Source organism: Protopterus annectens, chromosome 2.part0 (assembly GCF_019279795.1).
Source record: "Protopterus annectens isolate FY-2018-M chromosome 2.part0, PAN1.0, whole genome shotgun sequence".
NCBI lineage: Eukaryota > Metazoa > Chordata > Ceratodontiformes > Protopteridae > Protopterus > Protopterus annectens.
The window spans coordinates 1,226,337,450-1,226,361,276 of record NC_056728.1 but is presented as its reverse complement, the minus strand read 5'-3'; the positions used below and the strand labels follow the sequence as shown (position 1 = coordinate 1,226,361,276).

Genomic DNA, 23,827 nt, shown 5'->3' with positions numbered 1-23,827 from the left:
AATTAACAAATATTAAATAACAAATTAATATAAATACTAAATGTGCTTAATGAATATACCATACTGCAGTACTGAACAACTATACTGTAATTCAAGTACATAGATAACATTAATCTTTATGCAATTAGTGTTGCAGTGGATTAAGTATATTAACAATAATGGAATTGGTATAGCCTATAAAACACAGTGTGATCAAACAAGATAAGCAGATAACATTAGAGACTCAGATGCAAAGCAGTATAGAGGTGGTTCATATACGAAACAAAATCATATGTCATGTTTTACTGGTACTCACAAAAAGAAAATGAAGGACTAGAAATTGGGGAAAGAAGAAACGATCATCCAGGCTAAAAGGTCTAACTTTTGTCATGCATATAAGTGCCTTCCTTGTTTCCTAAACTGTGGAAACAAAGCAGTCTGATGACTACACTCCAGAACATAAAACAAAAATTTTAATTAAAATAAACACAAAGAGATGAGCGCTTTCGGGTGAAACAAACCCTTCATCAGATCTAATAGTATAAACTTCACATAACATAATATAAACTATTAGTAGCCAGTCACATTTCACATTTCTCTCAACTAACCATTCAATGAATTTGCATATATTAAAATAAAAAGTCAAAATACCATTGGTAGAAAACACAGAAACATCATTGGTTAAAACCCACCTTCTGTAAAGGCTAATGTCGCCATTCAAAAAAGATACATATTATGTTGAGTGATCAAAGACCATTGGTTAAAAAACGAACTACTGCTATTGAAAAATGATTGGCTAGTGAGCTGAAAAATAAAACCAATTAACGGATGAACGCACTGATAATACAGGCAAACCATTCAGGATGTCATTGGTTCAAACTCCTTTTACAATTACCAATAGAAACAACTTAATCATGAATAGGTCGTGAAATAACTTCATTATTAACCCGGTGACCCTGTGGCATTACTGAAAGATAGCTGCCGATCATTATGCTACATCAAACACTAAAGGTGAATATAAATGGAGTTCCAACTATATTCATATATAAATGCAAAAAGGTACTCTGTATGTCAATAAAAATTGTATAACCATGGCCAAATCACTGACCGTGGTAGTTCCGTGACACAATGACCAATCAAAGTAGGCAAATATAAAAGAAACTGTATGCCCATCTGTTAAAGAACCAGTTAACAGCCTCAGTAAACCAAAATAACATATCAGCTTAGTGATTGCATGTCTGTTTAAAAATTGTCAAAAAATGTTGACGGAACTCACTTATTAACTGAGTTTTAGGGCTGTCCTTCATATCGAATGTTGGTATTAAACATATAAAATTAAAAAATATATATATATATTTATATATATATATATATATATATATATATATATATATATATATATATATATATATATAGGATCACTACGAAATAAAGAACGCCCAAAATCCCGATGCTGAAAACAACGAGACCAGATGACCGAAACCTTGCATTACTGAAAGACCTGAAGCGTGAAATGCAAAATCCCGATGTTAAGGGATTTTGTGTTAGTGCTTCTGGTGTTGCGGTTCAGGTAAGTATGTATGTGTAAGCATGTTTGTGAGGAGTGTAGTGTGTAAGTGTGTGTTGTGACAGTGCTGTGTGTGTGAGGGACTGTAATGTGTGGGTGTGAGTTTGTCTTGTGTGTCTGTGCGATCTCGGAGTTAGAATAATAAAGTAGGGGGTGTTGGGGGTGCAGGGGGCTTGCCCCCTTGCCTATGTCTAGTGTAGGATGCATTGTTTGGTTGTGGAGGGAAGGTGTATGTGTATGCGTATATGTGTGTGCTGTTTGGTTGTGTAACCTTCGCGATTTTGAATTTCACGGTTTTAAATATTCGGTATTGTGGGGTTTTGGGCATGTGGTCTCTGTGTTTTAAGCATCGGTATTTTGGGCATTCGGTATTTCATAGTGATCCCATAGATATATATATATATATACAGAGAGAGAGAGAGACAGCGCCATTTATTTTCTTACCTAAACACTGATGTTTATAAACAAGGGTTGTGAAATATACATACCACTCATCCAATAAAAATTGAACAGGGAAAATCTTCAGATGCATGACAATAGCATTATTGACAAGAATGATATTGCCCTCGACAAGAAGAAAGATACGTGTAGCCCACTGCAGAACAAAATTGAGGAAGGCGCAAGACAGAAAGAGTATTGTGGATCAGCCTCAGTTTTTCTGCAATTCCAGGTGAGCATGGAACAGTCATGGACAAGCAGAGTATCACACACCCAGAGCGGGGTTTCAAGCGGAGGAAATTGTCAAGGGACATTGCTTGATCAACCAAAGGAAATTAGATATAAACAAGTATTAGGGCTGACCTTCATAACAAATGATGGTAGTAAACTTGTAAAATATAAAAAAATATACATATATAGCCATTTACTATCTTACCTAAACATTGATAGTTATAAGAGAGGGTTAACATTTCTTGCACTCCATTACTAGTGTATCACATAGTTCAAGCCTACCCAAAGTTAGCCTACAATTCTGTCTCTATCAGGGTACCCAGTGTGAGGTACCTTACCCCAATGACTTTTTGCTTATCTCCTTATCTAAATACATAAGGCCCCATCTCCTTCCCCTTTTGCCTTACATACCTTCTAACTGCTCCATGCTCACTGATTGTTTCTTGCTGGCTTCTTTCATCTCCTTTGGCTTTTTCTACTTCCATTCTTTTTCTTTGCTCTTACCCCAATCCCCCTCCAACTTTCTGTTATATTCCCTCCATCCCTTGCTTCTGCCTTCCTGCTGGCCCCTCCCTCTCCTTTCTCTTACCTGGCCCCGCCCTCAGAACCATTATAGCTACACCACTACCTGTGACGCCATTTTCAAAAGCCCTTTCTTGCCCTCTCCTCCCCTGTACGGCCCTAGGCTGCTGGCTTCATTAGGTGGTGGGTGTTTATCTAAACTGTAGCTTCTAGTAAGATTTTACCTTAATTGATGCTGAATATTTTGCTTATTCAGCTGTAAAACTGTACATTTGATGAATATGGATGTTCCTAATGCTCGTAACCTAACTGATTGTAATTAGCGGCTGGTTCACAAAGCCCTGGTCTATTGCATTCTTTGCGCCAGCCCTTACAGTCAAAGCTTTTACAGTGTACATTTTGAATACAGCCTATATACTGCTTTTTTAAGTTTTAGTGGCCATAGGCGGTTACTACAAGGTGTTGTTGTTGCTGGCACTAAGTACCGATAGCTCACAGATTTATCTGGGCATTATAATGTCCGCGGTACATGGCATGCGGACAGCACGCTGTAAATGGGTCAAGAAGTGAATGTGGTCAGACCATAGGTGTTTCTGGTCATTGCCAGTGATTGTTAGTCATTGCACACTTAATACATAGCTTTTAGGCATTGCATGCATAATAGAGCTACACAGCTGATTTCACTAGGTTCACCCTCCACCCTATGATAACTTCTGCATGTGTTACGGTGTTTAGTGCGTGGCCTGTTTGTTGTATTGTTGTAGATTGCTAGTGGTGTTACTGCTGTCTTGTTAAAGTTGTGTACTTGCTAAGCAGCTGCTGTTAGCTTAAAAACAGTATTTGTCTCTTTCTCTTTGCCAAACCTTGTATAACCAGTAATTCCAGTTTAATTCCATACAACTACAACTGCTATCTGCTCGTACATGATCGTAGCGGCCACAGGACAGCTAGTTACCTTGGCATCCACCAAAGTGCACATGATTGAATGCATACCTTTCCAGGGAACTTAACTTTCTCCAATGTGTAAATAATTTACTACATATTGTGCAAATGCTGCTGAATGTTATGTAACCTGTAAAACAGGTTGGTTTCCTAACAGTTGAACTGCTGTCTGCTCGTACATGAGTGCTGCTGCAGTAGGACTGTGTTTTCATTACATTCCCTCCAAAAGTGTAAATGTTCTTGCTGCCAATGTGCATTGTATTCATCTGCCTGTCTACTAACATGGATACCTCTGCTTCAAATGCCTAATTTGATCTGTCCCTCCCTGCATCTAGTGTCTGCATGCTCTCACCTCCACTACCTACCCTTCACTAGGTTACTCGCCATTTGGCTACACAGACCCATTCTTTCTTAAAGTGTTTTTTTTTCTTTTTCCTATGGTAGCATTACGTATAATTATTTTATTTGTAAAGTCTTATCTATCTGATCCTTTTCTCTACAGCTCAAATACAGCCGTGTTACCCCTGTGTCTCCCTCTATTCTACTAAACTCCAGGTGTCCAGCCTCTGAATTGAGCCACCTAAAGGAGATTCTGCAGTGCTTCCTGCCCACATCAGCCTACCCACTACCTAGGATTTTTCAAAGTGTATGTAACCCTGTATTATGAACTACTGTCCCTGTAAAGCTTTGTCATATTACTGTTATACTTTACAAAGCATACGCTCGCTAGCAGACTAATACAGCCATATACTCTCTTAACTATTCCTATCCCATTCCTTAGTCTCCCTGTCCTTATTCTGTAGCTTGTTCTTAGTCTAGCCACTAGGTGGCAGCACACTCCCTTGCTGGCCCTTCACCGAAGTTAACATTTTTTGCACCCCATTACTAGTGTATCACATAGTTCAAGCCTACCCAAAGTTAGCCTACAGCTCTGTCTCTATCAGGGTACCCAGTGTGAGGTACCTTACCCCAGTGACGTCTTGCTTATCTCTTTATCTAAATACATAAGGCCCCATCTCCTTCCCCTGTTGCCTTGCTTAGCTTCTAACTGCTCCCTGCTAACTGATTGTTTCTTGCTGGCTTATTTCATCTCCTTTGGCTCTAGCCGCTCTGTTCGCCCTATGGGCTCACTCCGGTCCCCTACCCTGCCCTCAATTCCTACCCGCCCCCACTACTCCTACACTTATTTTAGCCTCAGGTTCCCTCCCCTTCCAATCAGCCAATCAAGTCACATCTCATCATTGTCCCTTCCCTTTCACTTCCTCCAATACTTAATCACCCCCTCTCCCATTCCAAGCCACAAGGTCCCATAGTCATTTCTATACTCCACCCTGTTACCCTCTCATAGCCACATATAATCCAACTACTTCCTTCACACATACCTTCCAACCATTCACATATTTCTAGATTATACTAGGCCTCCACAACTGTCTAAAATCCTTCTCTCTCTCACCATACTTCTTCTAATTCCTCTATACCATGCTGCCTCTTATTCCTCTCTCACAAACTCCCCCCTTTTTTCCTATCCCCTACCATCACCACCAACACCCATCCTCACATTAATCTTCATGCAATTAGTGTTGCAGTGGATTAAGTATATTAACAATAATGGAATTGGTATAGCCTATAAAACACAGTGTGATCAAACAAGATGAGCAGATAACATTAGAGACTCAGATGCAAAGCAGTATAGAGGTGGTTCATATACGAAACAATAGCATATGTCATGTTTTACTGGTACTCACAAAAAGAAAATGAAGGACTAGAAATTGGGGAAAGAAGAAACAATCATCCAGGCTAAAAGGTCTAACTTTTGTCATGCATGTAAGTGCCTTCCTTGTTTCCTAAACTGTGGAAACAAAGCAGTCTGATGACTACACTCCAGAACATAAAACAAAAATTTTAATTAAAATAAACACAAAGAGATGAGCTCTTTCGGGTGAAACAAACCCTTCATCAGATCTAATAGTATAAACTTCACATAACATAATATAAACTATTAGTAGCCAGTCACATTTCACATTTCTCTCAACTAACCATTCAATGAATTTGCATATATTAAAATAAAAAGTCAAAATACCATTGGTAGAAAACACAGAAACATCATTGGTTAAAACCCACCTTCTGTAAAGGCTAATGTCGCCATTCAAAAAAGATACATATTATGTTGAGTGATCAAAGACCATTGGTTAAAAAACAAACTACTGCTATGGAAAAACGATTGGCTAGTGAGCTGAAAAATAAAACCAATTAACGGATGAACGCACCGATAATACAGGCAAACCATTCAGGATGTCATTGGTTCAAACTCCTTTTACAATTACCAATAGAAACAACTTAATCATGAATAGGTCGTGAAAGAACTTCATTATTAACCCGGTGACCCTGTGGCATTACTGAAAGATAGCTGCCGATCATTATGCTACATCAAACACTAAAGGTGAATATAAATGGAGTTCCAACTATATTCGTATATAAATGCAAAAAGGTAATCTGTATGTCAATAAAAATTGTATAACCATGGCCAAATCTCTGACTGTGGTAGTTCAGTGACACAATGACCAATCAAAGTAGGCAAATATAAAAGAAACTGTATGCCCATCTGTTAAAGAACCAATTAACGGCCTCAGTAAACCAAAATAACATATCAGCTCAGTGATTGCATGGCTGTTTAAAAATTGTCAAAAAATGTTGACGGAACTCACTTATTAACTGAGTTTTAGGGCTGTCCTTCATATCGAATGTTGGTATTAAACATATAAAATTAAAAAAAAAAAAAAAAATATATATATATATATATATATATATATATATATATATATATATATATATATATATATATAGGATCACTACGAAATACAGAACGCCCAAAATCCCGATGCTGAAAACAACGAGACCAGATGACCGAAACCTTGCATTACTGAAAGACCTGAAGCGTGAAATGCAAAATCCCGATGTTAAGGGATTTTGTGTTAGTGCTTCTGGTGTTGCGGTTCAGGTAAGTATGTGTGTGTAAGCATGTTTGTGAGGGGTGTAGTGTGTAAGTGTGTGTTGTGACAGTGCTGTGTGTGTGAGGGACTGTAATGTGTGGGTGTGAGTTTGCCTTGTGTGTCTGTGCGATCTCGGAGTTAGAATAATAAAGTAGGGGGTGTGGGGGGTGCAGGGGGGCTTGCCCCCTTGCCTATGTCTAGTGTAGGATGCATTGTTTGGTTGTGGAGGGAAGGTGTGTGTGTATGTGTATGTGTGTGCTGTTTGGTTGTGTAACCTTCGCGATTTTGAATTTCACGGTTTTAAATATTCGGTATTGGGTTTTGGGCATGTGGTCTTTGTGTTTTAAGCATCGGTATTTTGGGCATTCGGTATTTCATAGTGATCCCATATATATATATATATATATATATATATATATATACATATATACACAGAGAGAGAGAGACAGCACCATTTATTTTCTTACCTAAACACCGATGTTTATAAACAAGGGTTGTGAAATATACATACCATTCATCCAATAAAAGTGAAGAGGGAAAATCTTCAGATGCATGACAATAGCATTATTGACAAGAATGATATTGCCCTCGACAAGAAGAAAGATACGTGTAGCCCGCTGCAGAACAACATTGAGGAAGGCGCAAGACAGAAAGAGTATTGTGGATCAGCCTCAGTTTTTCTGCAATTCCAGGTGAGCATGGAACAGTCATGGACAAGCAGAGTATCACACACCCAGATCGGGGTTTCAAGCGGAGGAAATTGTCAAGGGACATTGCTTGATCAACCAAAGGAAATTAGATATAAACAAGTATTAGGGCTGACCTTCATAACAAATGATGGTAGTAAACTTGTAAAATATAAAAAAATATACATATATAGCCATTTACTATCTTACCTAAACATTGATAGTTATAAGAGAGGGTTAACATTTCTTGCACCCCATTACTAGTGTATCACATAGTTCAAGCCTACCCAAAGTTAGCCTACAATTCTGTCTCTATCAGGGTACCCAGTGTGAGGTACCTTACCCCAGTGACTTTTTGCTTATCTCCTTATCTAAATACATAAGGCCCCATCTCCTTCCCCTTTTGTCTTACATACCTTCTAACTGCTCCATGCACACTGATTGTTTCTTGCTGGCTTCTTTCATCTCCTTTGGCTTTTTCTACTTCCATTCTTTTCCTTTGCTCTTACCCCAATCCCCCCTCCAACTTTCTGTTATATTCCCTCCATCCCTTGCTTCTGCCTTCCTGCTGGCCCCTCCCTCTCCTTTCTCTTACCTGGCCCCGCCCCCAGAACCATTATAGCTATACCACTACCTGTGACGCCATTTTCAAAAGCCCTTTCTTGCCCTCTCCTCCCCTGTACGGCCCTAGGCTGCTGGCTTCATTAGGTGGTGGGTGTTTATCTAAACTGTAGCTTCTAGTAAGATTTTACCTTAATTGATGCTGAATATTTTGCTTATTCAGCTGTAAAACTGTACATTTGATGAATATGGATGTTCCTAATGCTCGTAACCTAACTGATTGTAATTAGCGGCTGGTTCACAAAGCCCTGGTCTATTGCATTCTTTGCGCCAGCCCTTACAGTCAAAGCTTTTACAGTGTACGTTTTGAATACAGCCTATATATTGCTTTTTTAAGTTTTAGTGGCCATAGGCCGTTACTACAAGGTGTTTTGTTGCTGGCACTAAGTACCGATAGCTCACAGATTTATCTGGGCATTATAATGTCCGCGGTACATGGCATGCGGACAGCACGCTGTAAACGGGTCAAGAAGTGAATGTGGTCAGACCATAGGTGTTTCTGGTCATTGCCAGTGATTGTTAGTCATTGCACGCTTAATACATAGCTTTTAGGCATTGCATGCATAATAGAGCTACACAGCTGATTTCACTAGGTTCCCCCTCCACCCTATGATAACTTCTGCATGTGTTACGGTGTTTAGTACGTGGCCTGTTTGTTGTATTGTTGTAGATTGCTAGTGGTGTTACTGCTGTCTTGTTAAAGTTGTGTACTGGCTAAGCAGCTGCTGTTAGCTTAAAAACAGTATTTGTCTCTTTCTCTTTGCCAAACCTTGTGTAACCAGTAATTCCAGTTTAATTCCATACAACTACAACTGCTATCTGCTTGTACATGATCGTAGTGGCCACAGGACAGCTAGTTACCTTGGCATCCACCAAAGTGCACATGATTGAATGCATACCTTTCCAGGGAACTTAACTTTCTCCAATGTGTAAATAATTTACTACATATTGTGCAAATGCTGCTGAATGTTATGTAACCTGTAAAACAGGTTGGTTTCCTAACAGTTGAACTGCTGTCTGCTCGTACATGAGCGCTGCTGCAGTAGGACTGTGTTTTCATTACATTCCCTCCAAAAGTGTAAATGTTCTTGCTGCCAGTGTCTATTGCATTCATCTGCCTGTCTACTAACATGGATACCTCTGCTTCAAATGCCTAATTTGATCTGTCCCTCCCTGCATCTAGTGTCTGCATGCTCTCACCTCCACTACCTACCCTTCACTAGGTTACTCGCCATTTGGCTACACAGACCCATTCTTTCTTAAAGTGTTTTTTTTTCTTTTTCCTATGGTAGCATTACGTATAGTTATTTTATTTGTAAAGTCTTATCTATCTGATCCTTTTCTCTACAGCTCAAATACAGCCGTGTTACCCCTGTGTCTCCCTCTATTCTACCAAACTCCAGGTGTCCAGCCTCTGAATTGAGCCACCTAAAGGAGATTCTGCAGTGCTTCCTGCCCACATCAGCCTACCCACTACCTAGGATTTTTCAAAGTGTATGTAACCCTGTATTATGAACTACTGCCCCTGTAAAGCTTTGTCATATTACTGTTATACTTTACAAAGCATACGCTCGCTAGCAGACTAATACAGCCATATACTCTCTTAACTCCTCCTATCCCATTCCTTAGTCTCCCTGTCCTTATCCTGTAGCTTGTTCTTAGTCTAGCCACTAGGTGGCAGCACACTCCCTTGCTGGCCCATCACCGAAGTTAACATTTTTTGCACCCCATTACTAGTGTATCACATAGTTCAAGCCTACCCAAAGTTAGCCTACAGCTCTGTCTCTATCAGGGTACCCAGTGTGAGGTGCCTTACCCCAAGTGACTTCTTGCTTATCTCTTTTTCTAAATACATAAGGCCCCATCTCCTTCCCCTGTTGCCTTGCTTAGCTTCTAACTGCTCCCTGCTAACTGATTGTTTCTTGCTGGCTTATTTCATCTCCTTTGGCTCTAGCCGCTCTGTTCGCCCTACGGGCTCACTCCGGTCCCCTACCCTGCCCTCAATTCCTACCCGCCCCCACTACTCCTACACTTATTTTAGCCTCACGTTCCCTCCCCTTCCAATCAACCAATCAAGTCACATCTCATCATTATCCCTTCCCTTTCACTTCCTCCAATACTTAATCACCCCCTCTCCCATTCCAAGCCACAAGGTCCCATAGTCATTTCTATACTCCACCCTGTTACCCTCTCATAGCCACATATAATCCCACTACTTCCTTCACACATACCTTCCAACCATTCACATATTTCTAGATTATACTAGGCCTCCACAACTGTCTAAAATCCTTCTGTCTCTCACCATACTTCTTCTAATTCCTCTATACCATGCTGCCTCTTATTCCTCTCTCACAAACTCCCCCCTTTTTTCCTATCCCCTACCATCACCACCAACACCCATCCTCACCCCTCCAAATCCCACTTTCACACCATATCCTACTCTCTACTTCAACCAAACCCACTTCACCTCATCACTCTAAAACTTTTTCCCTCCCCAATAAAACTCCAAATACCTAAAGCTATATTACTCCTCCCACAAAACTCAAGGAATAAACCTAAACCCCTGCTCACATTGTCTTTTAACTGCCTTTGCTTAGCAGGTGACATACACACCAACCCTGGCCCTACTACCAGCAACATTCCAATTCCCCTTACTGCTACCAGTATTATCAACCCTAAATTTCTCAAACTCCTGACCATCAATGCCCAGAGCCTAAAAAAAAAATAGCCCACTTCCATGCCTGGCTATACCATACCCTTCCGGACATAGTAGCTTTCTCAGAGACATGGCTAAAACCCAATATTTCCGACTCTGAAGTCCTTCTCCCTGGATTTCAAGCTCTCAGATATGACTGCCTAAATAGGAAAGGGAGAGGAGTAGCCTTAATCTACTGTATCTTACTCTTCATCACTCCCTAACAAAACCCTATTCCTCAATTCAACAATGCTGAACTAGTCATAAGAATACTCAAAATAAATAACTATAAAAGCATTTGTGTTATAGCCCTCTACATCCCCCCTGGAAATAATGCTTCTGCACTCGAAAACATTCTACTATGGGCCTCAATCAACATTAAGCTTGAGACATACATCCTAGGAGATGTAAACATTGACTGGAATAAAATTAATAACAATAATCTCACCATCTCAATCAAGCTATTTAATTTCAGTCAACTTACAAATACCACTACCAGACCCAATAAAAATAACCCCTAGGCTCTGTACTTGACTGGATCCTAGTGTCTCAACCAAATAATATCTCCCATAGTGGCACCTTGCCAGACTCCATTAGTGACCACCTGCCAGCTTTCATCCATAGAGCAACCCTCACCACCCCTCACCAACACTAATATATCCACACACGAAACCTCACAAACTTTAACCCCACAACTTTCTCCAAATCTCTCAAACTAATAAACTGGGACAATCTAAAAACTCTTCCTCTAGACCCTGCCTTTGAATTCTTCAGCTCAACCTTCTTAGATACCCTTAACTCCCAAGCCCCTCCTGGAACAAAACGTATGAAAACCAGTTCAGCCACTTGGCTTATTAAAGACACCAAAATACTTATGCAACAAAGGGACAAGACCTGGAAAATTTTACCATTGCAATAAGCACCCTGACACCCTTCTTAAATATAAACAACTCTGTAAGCTAGCTAGAAAACATATTATACAGGATAAATAATCATACTATTCCAAACTCCAATTTAATCATTCCAAAAACCCCAAACAGTTCTGGAATTCCATCAACTCTCTTCTCAACCCAGGCAACAAAACAAATCCTTGCCCTAACACTAGTAAGTCTGACCCAGAAATAGCCATACTATTCAACTCCTTCTTTACTAACTCCATAGCAGAACTCACCAAGACCTTCCCAAACAACAACCCCTCCCCCTACTCAAACCCCCTCCCCAACCGACCATCCTTATCTCTTCTCCCATCTTTCATCTCAAACCCATTTCCACCTCATATATAAAAAACTCCTCTCTAAGCTTAAGCCATGCTCCAATGCCCCTGACAACATACCCTCACTCTTTCTAAAACTTGCAGCAGACAGCATCGCCATCCCCATTAGCATTCTCATTAACAGATCCATACAGAAATGTTATGTCCCCAAACTGTGGCATGCAGCCTTTATCTTACCCTTCCACAAAGGAGGCAAAAACAATAGCATCTCCAACTTCCGGCCCATAGCCATTCTCTCACCTATTTCAAAGATACTCGAAAAGTGCATCCAACTCCAGCTCATGCCTTTCCTTACAAATAACCAACTCCTCACCCCAACTCAACATGGATTCCATCCTGGCCACAGCACTATAACTGCTCTTCTCTCTTTCCTAGACATAGTAAACCATGCTCGTGACTCTGGTGAACTAATATCCACAGTCCTTGACCTCTCCAAGGCCTTTGATACTGTCTCGCATTCCCACCTCCTAACCCACTTTTCTTAACCTCTCACACAACACCCTTACCTGGTTCAGCAGCTACCTTGCTGACCGATCTCAGGCCGTGAAATGGAAAACTGGCACCTCAACCTTCCTTCCAACCCATCTGGAGTACTCCAGGGATCCATACTCGGCCCAATGCATGCTCCTTAACACTTTTATTAATGAATTCCACACAACCATTCCTAACACTAAGATAGTTCAATGGGCAGGTGACTCAACTCTAGTTTGCTCTGCTTCTAACCTCCCCGAACTCCAAACAAATACTCAAACTGCTTTTTGTACTACTGAGAACTGGATACTTCTAAATCACCTCTCTCTAAATGCCACCAAATCTAAAATTCTACTATTCTTTCCCTGTAAATCTCACCCTCTTGACAAAACCTCCTTCAATATTTTCAGGCATGCCAACTCCACTATAGTAGTTGTTCTTTTTGCTAAACTTCCTGGGGGTCACTATTGATGAACACCTAAAATTTGATACCCATATTAAGTTAAATATTAAGAAAACACATCAGAAACTTGGCATGCTGTACAGAAACTCCCACTTTCTCTCCCCTTCCACAAGAATGACTCTCACCACTACCTACTTACTACCAACACTGATGCATGGTGCTCCCCTACTAACCAACCTATCTTCCTCTATCTCTTCTAAACTGGAAACCTGTTACAACAAAATCTCAAAGTTCGCCACCAAGTACTTTACCCACCACTGCATACCTCTACACCTGCTGCAATGGCTAGAACTTCTCAACTACCTGGACTACCTCCAACTCACTACAGCCCACAAGCTCATTTTTAAACCTACTAAGTGCCCTGCACTAACATCTTACCACTATACACCCCTCACAGAAGATCTGCCCACCAAAGTCTAATATCTGTACACAAACCAAATCGTCCCCCAGGTCAGCTTCTCCTATCCTTTTCCTTAGCCAAAAAAATGGAACTCTCTTCCTCCTTCTCTAAGAATTTCTGAAAACTCTTATCACTTCAAAACCCACCTCCATTCCTACCTCTCTAATAACAGGAAATGCAATTGCACTCTATCTACCTAATCCTACCTAATATATGCATACATCCATACACATAATGTATCTTCTACCTTACCCAATAGGAGATTAGTCTTACTGTTGTCTTACAAATGTGACCTTTATACCACTCTCAGATTATTTAAAACCTCAGTACTATGCTGACTCTGTACTACTGTTCTCTAATGTATTAACATGTAAATATGCATTGTATATTATACTATGTTGCTATTTTACTTTGCTTATGTTTTACTTTATAATATGTACTACTTGCTTAACTGTTACTATGTCTACTATGTTTTACGGAGCTTTTCTGCCCGGGCCTCCACTGAAAACGGGCTCCTAGAGCCCAGGAGACCTCCCCGGTCATCAAACTGGAAATAAATAAATAAATAAATACCAGTCATCCAATATGAACAGAAATATCAACTATCCTGTACATTATGGTCCCAGGTCAAAAGTCCAGAAAACCATTAAAGATCGCTGATGTCCAAAAACAAATCCCAGTGTCTCACCTCTTAAAATTCAAATCAGACCGTCATATTATGAGGCAATCTGCATCCCTTAAGTGCTGAAGGTTGGATTTGAAGTTGGCATCTTGAGTACTCTCAAACCTCTGGGTATCACCTTGTGAAATGAAAAATACATGCTTCCAGGTGGAGACGTTGCCATTTCAGTCTTTTATGTTTATAGAGAGAGTTTTCCAATTCTCTTAGTGAGTCTGAAAACACAAAAAATGTTTTTAGAAAACCAGGCACCTTTACATCACAAATACAACCCATTATACAGACCTTTTAAAGAGTATGTGAGACTGAGATCTCACACATCCTGAATGAACCCAATAAAGATCATTTCTATAATTTGACCTCAAGAGAAATGAGGGCCTTGAAAGAATTACAAATGAACAATGAACTCATCATCAGACCAGCAGATAAAGGTGGGGCCATAGTTCTCTTGAACAAGAAACATTGTATCAGTAAGAAGTCAGACATGCTGGGCGGCGGTCAGACTTATGAGAATGCGATGAAAACAAAAATGAAAAAAACTAAGGGTAATGCTGCTCAACGCCAGAAGTCTAAATCTCAAGATGCAGGCACTTGATGCACTCCTCAGCATGGAGAACATCGACGTCTGTGCAGTAACTGAAACCTGGTTCAAGGCTCCTGAGAGCACCCCAGCGCTACCAGGCTATACCTCGTATCATGCTTTTCGGCCCCAAAACCCGGGCCGAACCACAAAGGGAGGGGGAGTGTCCATATTCATAAAGGACACCCACACCTCCAGGTTAGTAGCAACACATGAAGCATCAGAGACCATACAGGTGCAACTAACCATAGGCAAAACTGCTATACAACTGGTAGCATGTTACAGACCACCCTCCCAATCTCAAGAACCCCACTCAGCCTTCCTGAAGACATTGGAGGATATGAATGTATCACAAAATACCATCATACTGGGAGACTTCAACTACCCAAACATAGATTGGGTAGATTATTCTAGCCCTAATATCCTAGCCCAAAGGTTCCTGGAATTCATAAATTCAAATGCACTGGAACAACTAGTCACCTCTCCCACTAGGGGAGATAATATACTAGACCTGATCATCACAAACATGGGGACAAAATGCTCCACACCGGAAGTATACCCCTCACTAGTGAGATCTGACCACAAACTAATCACCCTGGATATACATATCCCACCTCCACCCCAGCACAAAAGACCACAGTGAAAAACTTCTCAAAAGCAGACTTCACTCTTCTTAAGACTGAGATGGTATCCTTTAAGCCCACTGTGCCAGTGGATACCACATCCCACAATGCCGAATCCTTCACAAATGCTTTCTATGGACATCTCCAAGAATGCATGGATAATGCAATCCCAAACAAATCCAAGTCCCTCTCCACCAAATGTAAGCGTCCTGTCTGGTGGACCTCAGCCATAAACAAATTGTATAACAAAAGAAGGAAGCTACTGCACGTCAGAGCGAAATCCCATGAAGGGAAGACATCTCTGATCAACATTAGCAGAAAACTACGTTCTCTCATAAAAACATCCAAGGCAAACTTTGAGAGAAAAATCGCTAAGGACACTAAAGATAGCCACAAAGCCTTCTTCAGCTATGTTAGAAACCTGGGCAGAAACCTTCAGATATGCTCAGAGTTGGTTCACAACAATAAAAAATACACTGAACCCACAGATATTGCCAACATTCTGGCTGACAGGTTCAGTGCAAATTTCTCCCCTCCTTCACCCCCAAAAGAAGAAATACTTATCCCAGCTGAATGTAATCTCCCTGTCATCTCAGATGTCCAAGTGAGAACCGCCCTAAACAAAGCAAAAAACACAGCATCAATGGGACCTGACGGTATCCCGGGGTGCGTGTTACGTGAACTCCAAGAGGAGCTAAACCCACACATAAAAATGCTATTTAACCTTAGCCTTACTTCGGAATATGTACCTGAACACTGGCGTACAGCAACAGTGGTCCCACTCCACAAGGGGGGTGCCTCTACAGACCCTGGAAACTACCGCCCCATAAGCTTAACTAGCCTGGTCTGCAAAGCTATGGAAAGAATCATTATGGAACTCATAAACAGAGACATAGGGGACCTACAGACACTTGACCCCACGCAGTTCGGCTTTGTAAAGGGCAGATCCTGCCTTTTAAACCTGGTTGACTTTTTCGATACAGTCACTAGAGCCATTGATGAGGGCAGAGCAGTCCATATAGCATACCTGGACTTGGCTAAGGCCTTCGACACAATACCCCACTCAGGCATCATAGATAAGCTAAACAGCTTAAAAGTAAACCCTTATGTCACTAGATGGGTTGCAAACTGGCTAAAGGACAGAACCCATAAAGTTAAAATCGCTGGAGCAATGTCAGACTCAAAGCCAGTCACAAGTGGTGTCCCACAGGGATCTGTCCTGGGACCCCTCTTGTTCGGCATTTATTTCTCAGATGTTAAAGCAAACATGGGAGGGCTGTGGCTGATAAAGTTCGCAGATGACTGCAAACTAGGCGCCATAGTCGATACACCAGCAGACACACACATCCTACAAAAAGGCCTCACTGAAACGGACAACTGGTGCCGTAGTCACGGCCTTAAACTAAATGCCAAAAAATGTATAGTCATCCCTTTTGGAAAAAACAAAGTACCCACAAATTATCACATACACAGCAACCCACTGAGTACAGGAAAAGTAATCAGAGACCTAGGGACCCAAGTAGACAGCGACCTCTCATTTGACACCCACGTTGCCAAAGTGGTTAGAAAAACATTCTACCTTGCACGCCTCATCATGAAGGGATTCACATCCAGATCCAAGGATGTCACTGTACCCCTATATTCCTCCCTCATCAGACCCATGATTGAGTACAATTCCCCATTTGGTATGTACCTCACCCGGCATTTGCAACAGCTGGAGAGACCACAAAAGTACCTCACCAAAAGGATCAAGGGTCTCCAACATATGTCTTATTCTGCCAGACTAAAGAAACTTCAGCTCTATTCAGTAGCATACCGCCTGCTCAGAGGTGATCTCTGCCTGACGTACAAGGCCATGTCCAATCAGGATCTGATGGACATGCTCCACCTCAAAAAATCCAAATCCATCAGGACCACGAGAGCTAAAGACTTAAACCTCGGCAAAAGTATGAATAGGACATGCTGGAGGGATAGATTCATAACCCAGAGGCTTCCCATGCTTTGGAACAGGATCCCAGTTCGTATTAGGCAGAGCCCCTCACTGACTCTCTTCAAGAGAAATCTTGATGAGTGGATGGGAGATCGTAAGTTTACCCCAGGGGTCACATCTGTGTCACTGCTAGACAGGGGCACAGTAAACTAATTCTATTATATAAGGGGACCTTCATTGTGTCACGACTAGACAGAGGCACAGTATTCTAGATTTATTCTGTACATTTTTGTACCATTTCATGGGGTGGCAAAAGCCACATCACTATGGCTAGGCTTACAAATGCCTCAGGGCAGATAGCATAGTACTATACTATGAAACTATGAAATCAACTGTCAACAAATTAATTGGTAGGGTACAAGACACTCTTTATGATATGCTTATGACCAGAATGATCTTGCAAGAGCTATATGAGTATTTGAAAGTGGGTAGTCCCAAGATCCCTGTCATCAGTGGCTTTACCAAAGGTCCACAAAAACTTGAATGATCCTTCACTTCGATCTATCATCTCAGGAAATGGTTGGATTACTGAACCTGCCTCCATATTTGTTGAACAGAGGTTAAATAGGGTATTGAGTAAGATCCCTTCGGTACTACGAGACACAGAACAATTTTTGACCTCCTCTTTTGATTTTACAAGCACCTACAAGTATGCTTCACGCTATTATATGGTCACCCTTGATGTACAGAGTCTATTTACAGTTATACACAATGATTTTTGTATCAATTCCGTGAGGATGTTTTTACATGAAAGGAGTGAGTTCAGCAATGAAACAGTTAAGGTTATCTGTATGCTGTATAATAGATTGGCTAGTAATTAATCAAGTGACATGTGATGCACTATTCCTACTTATTTGAACTGTTTTTTTGAACTTGATACAGTCTGAAGAAGCGTTCTGAGTAAGGCGGAAGCGCTTACTGTTTTTCTTGTGTTATATATTAAAGTGTGCTGTTCTGTTTGTTTAGCCAGTGGTGAGCCTTGGAGTTATTTATATGTTTATTCATAGACTTTTTACTACCAAGGCACTTTACTCTTGGGGCTGTGTTTATAGACTTTGTTATCTGTATGCTACTTGAAATAATACTTGAAGACAATATATATTCAATGATAAGATATGTTGGCAGACGTGGGGTGTCACAATGGGTACCCCTTGTGCAAATAACTATGCCAACTTAGTGCTAGCAAAATGGGAAGAGGAGTATGTGCTTAGCAACCACCCATTATCCCAGAAGATTTTATACTGCAAGCATTTCATTAATGACGTGTTTTTACTATGGGATGGTACAGAACAGGAGTTGGATTACTTTGTACAATATTTTAGGGAACCATCTTCCTTATATTTATTATGAAAGCCTCCAAAAAAGAAATAGATTTTTTAGATGTTACATTACAGACTGGAAGAGGTGCAACCATTACAACTCATTTGTTTAGGAAGGAGTATTGGAAGAACAATTTACTCCATCATAGTAGCATGCACCCTGGTCGTATATACCATAACATCATGAAAGGGCAGCTACTGAGAACATCAAGACTCTGTAACAGGGATGATGATTTTATACATGCTTCTCAACATCTATAACATAATTTTAGATCAAGGGGCTATAAAGTAGAGGAGGTTTGATAGGCTCAAGATGGAAGTGATAGGCCTAAGGTACACCATTATTCTCAGATAGGACTTATGAAAGCCCTCACAACATTATAGAATATCAGGCTACAAGGGTGTTAGGATGATGCTAACTTACTCATATGATATTAAACGGATATATGAGGTCATCCATGAAAACTGGAAGATCCTGACAAGTTATGATGGAATAAAGAGTGTAGTAGGTGACCATGCATCTTTTTCTTTCAAGAATAGTCCTAATTTAAATAGAAGGCTATGCAAAGGGAGGAGATCAAATTAATCATCCAGTTTCCAGCAGGATTGGCACCTATCCATGTAGATTGTGTAAAGCATGTCAATACATCTTTTAGTGTGAATGAGTTCACACACCCTAAGTTCAACAAGAAATATAAGCCCTACCTGTATGCTGAATACAGGACCAGCTACATGATTTATCTTTTACGATGCACAGTATGTGATAATATCTGTATCAGAAAAGCAAACAGACAATTGAGAAAGGGAATTTTGCACATATAAGGGATATTCGTAATGCCACTATCAAGAATGCATTAGCCAGACACGTTTTAGCTTTTCAAGGACATTCATTTTGCTTTTTGGTTCTTCAGGTTCTATCTGGGAACTACAGAGATGGTGACATCATTAATCAGACTGAAATTGCAGTAATTAATTGGATAGCTGATTTATAGGCAGGTAAGGTTTCAGATCTGAATGGACATGTACCCCTCAAACCAGCACATAAGGGATGTAGATTGCCTCATTTGTAGGTCCATAGGTTCATAGGAAGTTACTAGAGTATTGACCCAAGGGTCATTTTAAACCAAGCCTATTACACCCATTGTATTTCAAGAGAAATGGTCTAGTCAATGCCTAAGATTATTATTAGTAATGACTGCCCATGTCCAAGAGGAATGTGGGAGCTATTCCCAGCAAGAAGTTGTGGTTTCCAATTCATCCAGGCTGCTTTTGAACAGAGTCATTGAGGTGCTCTGCTTAACATGAATTGGTAGCCTATTTCAGAGAACTGGCAACCTCTGTGAGATAATTTTGTCTCTGCAGCATGTCCTATTTATATCGCAGGCCATATTTAGGTCACCGAAGTGGGTAATTCTAGAACTATTTGACTTACAGATGTGCAGCAGCTTCATCAGGTTGGGGTCAGAGATTGCTGTGTAAGCCAGGTACAAGCCTCCCTTAAGCAGCCTATATGCTACTGAGTACAGTGGCAAAGACTTCAATCTGTCTGTAGAAGGCATGTGCTGAAGACCCTTCTTAGTTAAAAATCTTTGGGTCCCTCCAGTTGCTGCAGGTGCCCAGTACTGTAAATACCAAAGGGGGCATTATTCTCAATTATGGGCCTGATAAGGGATGAATATAGGAAGGGTTATAACCTCTTTTGCTCTTGAGGCTATGCCTTTGCTAAGTCACAGTCTACTTGTGTGCCCAAATCCCTCACTACAGCATTCGTACTTAAGGTATTATTATTTATTTAATAGCTAGTAGACACATTGCTTCTTCTGAAGTGGATGGGGATGCATTTATTACATTTAGTTTGAGTCCATGGCTTTGGCACCCATCATTGTTTTGTGTAAGAATGACATAATCTGGGGAGTCAACGATCGCACCAAGTTTGCAGTCATCAGCAAACATGGTCAGCCACAGCCCCTTTGTTTTGACCTGAACATCCGAGAAGTAAATACCAAACAAAAGGAGGCCCAGTACTGACCCTTGTGGAACCCCATTGGTGACAGAGCTATCTGCTTGTTGTGGTGGAGTCACCCACTTTGATAGCATGTGTATGGTTAGTGAGCCAATTTGTGACCCATCTAACAACACACTGGTTGACATTTAGATTGTTAAGTTTGTCAATAATGCCTGAATGGGGGATTGTGTCTAAGGCCTTCGCCAAGTCCAGATATGCTGTGTGCACAGATTTGCCCTCATCTATGGCCCTGGTCACATTTTCAAATAAGTCTACTAGGTTTAACAGGCATGATTGACCCTTTACAAAGCTGAACTGGGTTGGATCAATGGTTTGGAGATCATCGTTATCTTTATTTATGAGGTCCATGATGATACATTCCATGGCCTTTCAAATTGGCTAGTCAGGTTTATGGGTCTATAATTCCCCAGATCTGTTGCTGAGCCACCCTTGTGGAGGGGGATAACAGTCACGATTTTCCATTCATCTAGGACATATCCTGTATTCAGGCTGTGGTTGAATAGGGTGCCTAACGGGGTTGCTAATTTCTGTTTTGGTTTGTTTAGAATGCAGCCTGGGGTGCCATTAGGACCCATAGAGGCTGTGTTTTTTGCCTTAGACAGAGCTTTGATGACCTGTTCCTTAGAGATATAGGATGGGGGAGCTGTTGAAGGTATGGTATGTGATAAGTTTGGCGGGGATAAAGGGGAAAAAATTTCGACAAACTTGTCTGCTAGTAGGTTAGCAATTTCTGCAGGATCAGTGTGTGTCATATCACTTGTCACTAGTTCAGCACACGTCTGGATCCTATCTTTTAGGCAACGGTTATCCTTAGCTGTGTTTGTTAAATTTTTCTCAGTAAGCCTTAGAGAATTTTATAAGTTGTCTTATTTGTTTATGTAGGCTTAGGAGGGTACATTTCCAGTGCTGGGACCTCCCTTTGGTATTCTTAGACAACAGCTTCTTAAGCTTCTTGTATAGTTTATTTATGCAAGATGTCCACAAGGGTGGCTTGTTTTTTCTTGAGACTCTTACATTGGCCCTGTCCAGCACAGCAGAGCTTATACATTTGTTTAAATGTTGGTACAGGATATCAGCATCATAATATGAAGGTTTGACTTGAATTTTAAGAGGTGAGACATTGGGTTTGTTTTTGAACATCAGTGATCTTCAATGGTTTTCAGGACTTTTGACCTGGGACCGTAATGTACAGGATAGTTGATATTTCTGTTTTTATTGGATGAGTGGTATTTATGTTTAACAACCCTCGCTTATAACCATCATTGTTTAGGTAAGACAGTAAATGGCTATATATGTATATTTTTTATATTTACTACCATCATTTGATATGAAGATCAGCCCTAAAACCCTCTTAATAAGTGAGTTCCGTCAACATTTTTTGACATTTTTTAAATAGAGATGTAATCACTGAGCTCATATATTATTTTGGTTTTCTGAGGCTGTTAATTGGTTCTTTAAGAGATTGACATACATTTTTCTTTGTATTTGGCTACTTTGATTGGTCATTGTGCCACAGAACTACCAAAGCCTATGATTAGGCTCTGGTTGTACAATTTTTATTGACATATAGATTGCCTTCTTGCATTTATATACAAATATAGTTGGAACTCCATTTATGTTCACCTCCAGCGTTTGATGTAGCATAATGATTGGCAGCTATCTTTCACTAATGCCATAGGATCGTTGAGTTAATAATGAAGTTCTTCACTATATATTCATGGTTAAGTTGTTTCTATTAGTAATTGTGGAAGGAGTTTGAACCAATGACATCCACAATTTGAAAACCAATGGTTTGCTTGTATTATCAGTGCATTCATCCGTTAATTGGTTTTATTTTTCAGCTAACCAACCAATCGTTTTTCAATAGCAGTTGTTTGGTTTTTAACCAGTGGTCTTTGATTGCTCAATATAATATGTATTTATTTTTGAATGGCCACATTAACCTTTACAGAAGGTGGCTTTTAACCATTGATGTTTCACTGTTTTCTACCAATGATATTTTGACTTTTTAATATATGCAAATTCATGGGTCTGTATAATGTGGTCAAAACCTAATAATAGCGAACGACCACAACATCGAAAACACCGGAACTTAAAGTTATTATTGTGGGGTCGCACTACAGTGTAGATAGTGGTATTTGCCCTTACCTTGCAGTAGTGCAATCTTGGAGTTGGTATACATATTTAGCAGAGGGTGTGGGGGGCAGAGTCCCCCACAATTGCAACTTCGATTTAAGGTGTTTTCAAAGTTGTGGTCGTTCGCTATTATTAGCTTTCGACCATGTGATATAGACCCCAAATTCATTGAATGGTTAGTTGAGAGAAATGTAAAATGTGATTGGTTACTGATAGTTTATATAATGTTACTTGCCGTTTATATTATTAGATATGATAAAGGATTTATTTTATCCGAAAGTGCTCATCTTTTTGTGTTTGTGGTAGTCAGACTGATTTGTTTCTGCATTCTCATTCTCTTGACACAGTCTCGACTTTTAGGAGTTGTCTATGATATTTATTTATTTATTTATTTTTTCATATTCTTTTGTTTCCTAACCTAGGGGCACAGTCTGTTTCTCTAATGTTACTTAAGGAGCACTTCTCTCTTTCTGCGTCAGTGGAAGAAATGAAAATGATATATTAATAGAATTCATGATTCAGATCATAGAGGATACCAGACTCAAAGGCCTTCCTCAAGCTTTAAGGATAACCTAAAGAAGTTGCAATATCCATTAGTTATAATACCTAATTTATTCTTCATGTTTTCATCAAGAATGTTCCATGGGAGAGCCTTACAGTTTCCTCTGTGTAGAAAGAATTGACTAGTGTAGAGTTAACTTCTATGGAGTCGGAAAGGAATAGTGACCTGTTAATTGCTTTAAGAGAGGAGTACGTGTTACAGAGACGGGGAGTGGGGGCAACCACAAACCTGGCAACTGCAATGAAATCATTGAAATAAGTTATTAAATAGCTAATTAGCTAAGTGGACTACAGTTTTGTATTTTGACTGACAGAATCCCAGACAAATCCCAGATCTCATATGAAGTTCTCAATTTACTGCAACTATTTTAAAAATTCTATATGTTATGATGTGGCTGAGTTATTCATGCAGTATTTAAATGATGTTTATATAGTTATCATATGTGTGTGAAGAAGTACTATGTTCAGAATGGTGGTCTTTGAACAAAGTCTAATGATTATATATGGTCTGCAAGACTGATAGCCATATCTGAGGTGGCCATTAGTTCTGCTGAAAAATGCAAAATGCTCTACAACACCATCCATTTGTTGTAAGTAACTGAGACAGCAATTTTGTGTTTTTGACTACAGGCTAA

General features: G+C 40.2%; 1 protein-coding gene across 3 annotated transcripts in view; it reads left to right on the top strand.

Moving 5' to 3' along the window:
* Window positions 1-23,827, top strand: part of GABRA4 (gamma-aminobutyric acid type A receptor subunit alpha4) — a 1,254,879-nt gene that overhangs the window by 553,922 nt on the left and 677,130 nt on the right. The gene's annotated exons all lie outside the window — the stretch shown is intronic.